The sequence below is a fragment of the Symphalangus syndactylus genome, chromosome 3 (assembly GCF_028878055.3).
Source record: "Symphalangus syndactylus isolate Jambi chromosome 3, NHGRI_mSymSyn1-v2.1_pri, whole genome shotgun sequence".
NCBI classification, from domain to species: Eukaryota; Metazoa; Chordata; class Mammalia; order Primates; family Hylobatidae; genus Symphalangus; species Symphalangus syndactylus.
In genome coordinates, this window is record NC_072425.2 from 113,989,066 (window position 1) to 113,998,898 (window position 9,833).

Genomic DNA, 9,833 nt, shown 5'->3' on the forward strand with positions numbered 1-9,833 from the left:
TATCACCCAGGCTGGAGTGCATTGGCATGATCTCGGCTCACTGCAAGCTCCCCACCTTCTGGGATCAAGTGATTCTCCTGCCTCAGCCTCCCAATTAGCTGGGATTACAGGCGTGTGCCACCATGCCTGGCTAATTTTTTGTATTTTTAATAGAGATGGGGTTTCACCGTGTTAGCCAGGATGGTCTCGATCTCCTGACCTCGTGATCCACCCGCCTCGGCCTCCCAAAGTGCTGGGATTACAGGCATGAGCCACCACGCCCAGCCCATAATGATCTATTTTAAAGTAGACCACAGACATTTTATTTATTTATTTATTTATTTATTTATTTATTTATTTATTTATTTATTTTGAGATGGAGTCTCGCTCTGTTGCCCAGGCTGGAGTGCAGTGGCGTGATCTCAGCTCACTGCAAACTCTGCCTCCTGGGTTCATGCCGTTCTCCTGCCTCAGCCTCCCGAGTAGCAGGGACTACAGGTGCCCACCACCACGCCCGGCTAATTTTTTGTATTTTTAGTAGAGACAGGGTTTCACTGGGTTAGCCAGGATGGTCTCGATCTCCTGACCTTGTGATCCGCCCGCCTCGGCCTCCCAAAATGCTGGGATTACAGGAGTAAGTCACTGTGCCCGGCCCCAGATTTATTTTCTTTTAATGACAGGAAGAGATGATTTCCTATAATCACTTCTTAAGTAACCATATTTTGGAAATCTGTCATCCCTAGATTCAAACTATCAACAGAGACCATGGGAGATGATTTCTGCTGAACAGCATGGAAATCATTAACAGTCTGGTTTGTCTCCATTTTTAGGTCAACACTCTCATATCCTCCCCCATTCTATTTCCAGTATGTTCATGTTTTCCCAGAATAGCTATAAAAATCACATAATTAGCCTCCAAATCAGCCATGCTGACACAGCCATTGGCATAAAGTACAGAAAAAATTGATCAACTTATTTCTAAGAAAACATTCCAAAAGAGTCAGGTCTGCTTCCAAACATCAGGGAGAGTTTGATCTGTTCATTAATACTGTGTTTCTGTTATTAACACATGATGAGATGACTGAAAGATGTTCCCACACTGACTCCACAAATGCCTACTCCTGGGTGCAGTAAGCACCCTGCTGACTCAGGTTTCTGTACACATACCACAGTATGCCCATTGCTAGGCCAAAATAGCTACACCCTTGGAAAAAGTTACAAAATAACATATTTAAAGTAAAAAGTAGTCAATAATCAGGTAGGTGGTATGTGAGCAAAATAGTAGTTTGCCATCCATAATGAAATGAGATTTTTTTTCTTAGAGATTTAAACTATAAAATTAATACATACTGGATGAGCCAGACATAAAAGATTACCCAAGAAGACAGACTCATAAATGAAAGTAAGACATGATGATAACCTAAATGGTGATTTGTGTGTATGTTTGTATTTGTACTTCTGTCTCTATATAAAGTGAATCAATCCAATATTCTCATTTGAAAAATGTAAATAATAATTGTACTTATTTTACAGGGATATTGGAAGGATTAAATGGAATAATGAATGTAGATCATTTAGTATAGCACTTGTTACATTATAAGAGGTCAGTAAATGTTCACTATGATTAGAGGGAGTGGAAAAGGAAGGAGCAGGCTCAAGAATAAATAAACGATGCTATCCATTTGCCTTGTTTTCTGCAGAGTTCAAGGCTTCCTGAGCAACTGCTCTAAGGGTTTTATATGTTTTAACTCCCTTAATCCTCACAACAGTCCTATAAGTTAGGCACTATTGTTATCTCCATTTGTAAATTAAGAAACAGGCACTAGGCCAGGAGTGATGGCTTATGCCCGTAATCCCAGCAGTTTGGGAGGTCAAGGCAGGTGGATAAGTTGAAGTCAGGAGTTTGAGACCAACCTGATCACCATGGTGAAACCCCGTCTCCACTAAAAATAAACACACACACACAAAAGAAAAAAAAAAAAGAAACAGGCACCAAAAAGTTACTTGAGTATCCCCAAGATTACAAAGTTGGCAGATGGACGGATATTGGAGCCAGGATGGACCTCAGTCAGCTAGGCATCAGTCTGTGTTCCTGATCATTGTCCTGTGCTGTCAGTGTCCATGGAATGTGAGTGTATTCAGAGCAGATTTCAAGGTTTTGATGGTTTCTAAGGGTTCCTACTTTTGGCCCAGAGGCTTTCTTATCTAAAATAGTCATCTCATGGTTCTTGGTTCTGTGAAAGTGTTTATATAATCAAATAAATTTGCATAATTATTGGTTAACAAGAGACCTTGTATATTCTTTAATCTTTTCATTTGCTTTAAGACAAACTTTTACTCTTCTAGATGGATGAAAATCTTTCATAAAATTTTGTAAAATACTTTTTCTTCATCTACTGAAAAGATCATGTATATTTTCTTCTTTATTCTGTTAATATGGTGAATTACATTGATTGATTTTCAAATTTTATAGCAGTCTTACATTTCTCAAACCACATTTGGCTAGGTGTATTGTCCTTTTTATACAGTACTGAATCTTCTTTGTGTGAAATACACAAGAATTAGTCCATTTCATGTATGTTGTTGAATTAATGGACATATCATTTTTTGTAGTATTCTTTTGTTATTTTTTTAAATGTCTTTAGGACTTGTGATATTCTTTCTTTCATTCTTGATGTTTGTTAAACTCTCATGTCAGGAATCGTGATATTCTTTCTTTCATTTTTGATGTTTGTTAAACTCTCATGTCAGGAATTGTGAAGAATCTGAGATTTTACTCTACTTGTAAACTAACAAGTTTGTCACAGCTTCATAGATACTGGCAGAAAAACATGAAGCCGCCAGGTCAAAGATGAAAGACAGTTTATTACAACAATCACATTAGCAAGAGGAGATGACTATACTTGAAGATGATTATAATAACTGAATTAAAATATTTGTCTGATCATTCCAACCTCTGGCATCTTGGGATTGGCATTTCATGATTGCTTTTTTCTTATGATCCATTTAGATTTACTTGGTTCTTTATATGCCAAGTAATTTTGGATTTTATCCTGAAAATTTGGAGCGTTATGTTATGAGCCTTGGGGTCATGTAAAAATCTCCTGGAAATCGTTTGTTTTGTTGTTCTGGTTGTTTTAGTAGATAATCAACCCGGAGAGGTTTAGACTACATGTTCTGACTACCTTCTGTAGGCAGTGGTTCAGCTTTTAAAGACTTTACAGCTGTTTGTACCTATCCCATGTGTGTGCCACTGGGTGCCAATCTGGGACCTCTGTGGAGTCTACACTCTAGGTCCGTTCTAAAGCCTTCATGTTGCTCTTTTTGGCCTGTCTTAAGCATGTTCATCTTGCAGGTGAGCCTAAGACTTCTGTCAGTACATATAGAGGTACACAGATTTAGAGAATCTCCTTCTTCAGCTCTTCACCTCTTCTGTGATTCCTTCAGCACTTCACCTCTTCTGTGATTTCCCCAGCTTCCAGGGATCTCTTATCCCAGTTCTCTGGCTAGAAAGCTGCAGTTTCTCCCTGAGTTTTAGTCTTCTCACACTGTTGTGCCTTTCCTGTAACTGAGTCTTTATTTGCCACACAGTGGCAAGACGAAAGAGGAATAACCTGACTTTTTGCCACGCCCTTCAGGGTGGTCAAAGGGCTCTTTCCTGGGTCTTCTGGCTACAGATAAGTGCTTTTTCTGAGGTTTTTCGGAATCTGTATAACCACCATTGTCACAAACATGGGGGCTTACTTTGGGGTAGGGCTGGAATAGAGAAAACAATAAATAAATAAATAAACCAAAACCCAGAGATTTCTTCCACACTCTCAGGCATGCTTCTACCCAGTCTTCTGATATCATAAAAATAATACTTCTTTTGGAGATTTTCCTGCCCACACTTGCTGCACAGTTCTAGGATTTGGGCTGCCCTGATGTCTAAGCTGGCAAACTCAATGCTGTACAATAGGATAGTTAGGGTGTGGTGGGCTTAACACCATCTTAAATGGAACCAAGAACTTCTTAAGTTATCTCTTAAATTGAGATAGCTCATTCTGTGTAATCTGATACTTTCAATATGACACCATAATAAGGAACCCTAACCATTAAAGTTACTCACTGATATATTTATTCACTAAATACATAAATGCTTACTTTGTTCTACCCTGAAAAGTGTGTTAGAATACATATCTAAATAAGGCCTAATTTCTATCCAAGTTTCTCTCTGTCTGGTACATATGACAGATAAACCAATAATTGTACTACAAAATAAGTGCTATAGTGAGCCTTTTTTTTTTTTTTTTTTTTTTTTAGAAAGCCCAAGTAGGAAACTTTCTCTCTCAAAGGCTAACCTTGTAGGGTCAAATGTCTCTCTAATCTTTTTTTCTTCCTCTTATAGTTCCTGTATTAGTCTGTTTTCACACTGCTGATAAACACATACCCAAGACTGGGAAGAAAAAGAGGTTTAATGGACTTACAGTTCCAGGTGGCTGGGGAGGCCTCAAAATCATGGTGGAAGGCAAGGAGGAACAAGTCATGTCTTACATGGATGGCAACTGGCAAAGAGAGAGAGAGCTTGTGCAGAGAAACTCCCCTTTTTAAAACCATCAGATCTTGTGAGACTTATTCACTATTATGATAACAGCACAGGAAAGACCTGCCCCAGTGATTAAATTACTTACCACTGGGTCCCTCGTCCCTCTCACAACACGTGGGAATTGTGGGAGTTACAATTCAGGATAAGATTTGAGTGGGGACATAGCCAAACCATATCATTCTACCCCTGGCCCCTCCCAAATTTCATGTCCTCACATTTCAAAAACAAATAATGTCTTCCCAACAGTCCTCCAAAGTCTTAACTCACTTCAGCATTAACTCAAAAGTCCACAGTCCAAAGTCTCATCTGACACAAGGCAAGTCCCTTCCGCCTATAAGCCTGTAAAATCAAAAGCAAGTTAGTTACTTCCTAGATACAATGGGGTACAGGCACTGGGTAAATGCAGCTATTCCAAATGGGAGAAATTGGCCAAAACAAAGTGGTTACAGGCCCCATGCAAGTCCAAAATCCAGCAGGGCACTTAAATCTTAAAGCTTCAAAATGATCTCCTTTGACTCCATGTATTACATCTGGGTCACACAGATGCAAGAGGTGGGTTCCCATGGCTTTGGGCAACTCCATCCCTGTGGCTTTGCATGGCATGGCCTCACTCCTGGCTGCTTTCATGGGCTGGAGTTGAGTGTCTATGACTTTTCCAGGTGAACAGTGCAAGCTGTCAGTGGATCTACCATTCTGGGGTCTGGAGGATGGTGGCCCTCTTCTCACAGCTCCACTAGGCCATGCCCCAGTAGGGACTCTGTGTGGGGGCTCTGACCCACATTTCCCTTCTGCACTGCCCTGGCAGAGGGTCTCCATGGAGGCCCCACCTCTGCAGCAAACTTCTGCCTGGGCATGCAGGCATTTCCATACATCCTCTGAAGTCTAGGCGGAGGTTCCCAAACCTCAATTCTTGACTTCTGTGCACTCGCACGCTCAATACCATGTGGAAGCTGCCAAAGCTTGGGGCCTGCACCCTCTGAAGCCATGGCCCAAGCTCTACATTGGCCTCTTTCAGCCATGGCTGGAGTGGCTGGGACACAGGGGACCAACTCCCTAGGCGCCACACAGCATGGGGACCCTAGGGCCTGCCCATGAAACTGCTTTTTCCTCCTATGCCTCCAGGCCTGTGATGGGAAAGGCTGCTGTGAAGACCTCTGACATGTCCTGGAGACATTTCCCCCATTAACATTTGGCTCCTTATTACTTATGCAAATTTATGCAGCCAGCTTGTATTTCTCCTCAGAAAACAGGATTTTCTTTTCTATCTCATTGTCAGGCTGCCAATTTTCTGAACTTGTATGCTTTCCTTCCCTTATAAAACTGAGTGGCTTTAAAATCACCTCTTGACTGCTTTGCTGCTTAGAAATTTCTTCCACCAGATACCCTAAACCATCTCTCTCAAGTTCAAAGTTCCACAAATCTCTAGGGCAGGGACAAAATGCTTTCAGTCTCTTTGCTAAAACATAACAAGAGTCACTTTTGTTTCAGTTCCCAATAAGTTCCTCATCTCCATCTGAGACCACCTCAGTCTTATTGTTTATATCACTATCAGCACTTTTGTCAAAGCTACTCAAGAAGTCTCTAGGAAGTTCCAAACTTTTCCACATTTTCCTGCCTTCTTCTGAGCCTTCCAAACTGTTCCAATCTCTACCTGTCGTGCAGTTCCAAAGTCGCTTCCACATTTTCAGGTATCTTTTCAGCAGTGCTCCACTATACTGGTACCAATTTACTGTATTAGTCTATTTTCATGCTGCCGATAAAGACATACCCGAGACTGTGAAGGAAAAGAAGTTTAATGGACTTACAGTTCCCCATGGCTAGGGAGGCTTTACAATCATGGTGGAAGGCAAGGAGGAGCTAGTCACATCTTACATGGATGGCGGCAGGCAAAGAGAGAGAGACCTTGTGCAGGGAAATTCTCCTTTTTAAAACCATCGGATTTCATGAGACTTACTATCAGGAGAACAGCATGGGAAAGACCTACCCCCATGATTCAATTACCTCCTACCAGTTCCCTCCTATGCCATGTAAGAATTGTGGGAGTTACAATTTAAGATGAGATTTGGGTGGGGACACAACCTAACCATATCAGTTCCCCATTTTCCTCTCTACCTTTTTCTTTAATATAGTCCAGAAGAGTTAGTTCTAATGTACAACTAAATGTTTATATTTCACAAAGAAATTTTGAGGCATATATTTTAAGGAAAATTAAAAGTAAATTCTCATTTTACTGGGTTACTTGAGAAAGATATAGAACCTGGATTCATCTTTCCAATCTCTTCTGCTGTCATTACTACCTGAGTCTCAAGATCTTTTCTCTTACCTAAAGATTGACCTTTGCATTACACACATCAAAAATACATTCCCCTTTTCAAGTTTGAGTCAATGCTGAGCTATAGTGGTGAGTTCTATTTTAGCTTCTCTTCAGGACTCCAAATCATCCTTTGTTTTAGTTTTCTACCACTGCCTAACAAATTATCCCTAAAACTTAATGATTTAAAATAAGAAATATTCATTATCTCATATTTTCTATGAGTCTTGACTATGGGTCTTTTGTGAGGCTATAGGTAAGCTGTTGGATGGGGCTGCAATCTCATCTGAGGTTTGGCTGGGGAAAGATGCATTACCAAGCTCCCTTCTATGGTTGTTGGCAGGATTCACTTCCTCTTGGAATGTTGGCCTTACGTTTCTGTTCTTTATTGGCTATTGGCTTCCCTCAGTTCCTTGCTATGTGGGCCCTGAACATAGCAAGCTGACTTCTCTCAGAGCAAGTATGCAAGGGAGTGAGAGACAGCATCTAAGATGAAAGCCACAACTTATGAAAACAAATCTCAGAAGTGACATGCCATCACTTTTGCCATATTCTATTTGTAAGAAGCAAGTCACTAAGTCCAGCCCACACTGAAGGGAGGGAGATTATAAACCTTAACTGCCTGGATCAGGCTTTTATTTGCTGTAAGTAGGACTTCTCTGTCCTAAGCCATAGGCTATAATATAGCTTTTACATGTTGGCTCAAAGCATTTTGAATTCCACAGACATTGATCTCTGCCCTTTAAATTTTATTTATCTTAGCTGTGAACTACTTCTTTTCCGGCAGTCTAGATGCCATCAAATTAGATCTGTATTTTAAAATGTCCTGGAGGAAGTTATGATACACACACACACATATATATATATATAAACAAAAATAGCCATCTTCCTAAAGAATCTTTCTGTATATGTAAGAATGTAAAAGTATGTAAGAATATTTAAGACTCCATATATATATTTGATTAAGACATGCCTTATCTGCCTCTTGTTTGCTTGTTGCTTCTCATTTCCCAATTGCTTTTGGGGGAGGAGCACATTTCTCACAGTGAAAAGTCTTTTATCATTCAGGCCATTTTGAGTATAAGTTTTTAGGACATAAGATTCTTTCAGGGAGCACTCTATGAATTCAAAATTATATAAGCATTTATATGCTAATGCATATCTAAAGAGTGCTCATCAAAATTATGGCAAGGACATTGCTACTATGAAAAATAAATATAATTTTTATTATGTGATCTGTACCAATGGAACTATCTCTAATAGAAGAGAATTCACTATCTTAACATTTTAGCATTGTATGAATTAGAATGGGAATACCAATTATAATCTTCTACATATTAGATATGGGGCCCACTTCAGATTTTAATGAATTAAGTTTATCTCATATTCTACAAAATGTATTATTTTTCTTTTCCATAGGATTTAATTTTTTTCTCCCATTCTGAAAAACTCTCAATTTAACAAGACTAAATTTGACGTGTCTTCTTTCAACTGTTCAGGCAATAATCCACTTGTTGTTAAAGCTAATTGACCATAATTGTCCATGTTATCTTCACAGTGTTACAGAAGCACATGGCACTCATGTGGAGAGCCATATAAGATAAGGGCCTGAACACTTTGTGCTGAGGGGTTTAAGAGTTCAGAGATAGACCTTAAAGATAAGAAAATTGAAATATAATTGGCTGTACACAGATTACCCAGAAGTGTAAAAATCAGTTTCACTTAAGGCCTGAAACAAGATTATATTTGGTATATTTAGGTACCCTTTATCAAAAAATTTATTCATTGAACAAAATGCCTTGAGTATATATATGTATCAGTACTGAACTGAGCATTGTATTATACTTCCCTAAAAGTTCATAGTACAATAAAGAAGATAGGAATAAATGCTAGAAACAGTGCCACTGTTTATATCCACTTATATTCTCTCTATCCTCTAAGGCTCGGCTTACAGCACACCTTCTTCAGGAAGTCTTTCAGATAATTTCTGCTCACAGAATTATTTACTTCCCTTAATATTATTATGTAAAGGTAGTGTGGTATAGAGCAGTGGTTCTCAAACTTGAGCAGGGATCAGAATCTCAGTGAGGAAGATTTGTTAAAGCAGATTCTTGGGCCCTACCCTCAAAGTTTTTGATTCAGTATGTTTGGGTGAGACTGCATTTGCATTTCTAACAAGTTCCTAGGTGATGCTGATGCTGCTGGTGTGGGGACCACACTTTGAGAACCACTGCTGTATAGAAGTGTAGAAGTCTGGCTTTGGAGCCAGACAGATCTGGATTTGTAGCCCAGTTCCTCTACTTACAACCTATGTGACACCGAAGCAGTTATTTTTTCCTCTGTAGACCTCAGTTTCCTTATCTGTAAATAGGAGACAACAATAAGTACCTTATAGATTAGTTTATTAGGATTAAACAAAATAAGACATGTAAATATAAAATACTGGAACTCTTCAGTACTATTTTTGTTATTATATGGTAAATGTTTTTAAAAATTATTTGTCGAAGATATATTTTAAAATAATAATTTTAAAAATTATTATTATATGTTGTTGAAGAATAAAAGGCTAAACGGTAGTCAAGTGACACGTGGAGAAAGTAGAGATTTATTGACATTCATAGGTCAGACCCAAAGAGAATATTCAGCACTTCCAAGATAGGCATGTGAGCAAGTTACATGGAGAAGTGGAGCAATTGCTTATCGTGCAATGGCTGTGGTGACTCACTTCTGTGTGCATATGACTTCATCCGTAACAAGAAGAATGGATTGTGTTGATGTTAGCATCTGATACAGAGCATCCCTCTTGGGCAGTTTTACTCCAAGTTTCTTGAAGGATTGGTTCTTCCTAATGATCAACTTACATTGTCCGCCTTTATAATATACAACAATATCTGTTCCAATCTGCTGTGATCAAAATGGCAGGGTTGGTTATAGTTTATGTATATGGCATAAGTCACA

The 9,833-nt window shown here is 39.1% G+C and overlaps 1 long non-coding RNA gene across 1 annotated transcript; it reads right to left on the reverse strand.

Moving 5' to 3' along the window:
• Positions 1 to 307: 307 nt before the first annotated feature.
• LOC134736026 (uncharacterized) lies at positions 308 to 6,361 on the reverse strand. The gene is made up of 3 exons (XR_010119688.1): positions 4,832 to 6,361; positions 4,446 to 4,523; positions 308 to 3,735 (listed from the first exon to the last, which is right to left on the reverse strand). It is a non-coding gene; the product is annotated as an uncharacterized lncRNA (long non-coding RNA).
• Positions 6,362 to 9,833: the final 3,472 nt, after the last annotated feature.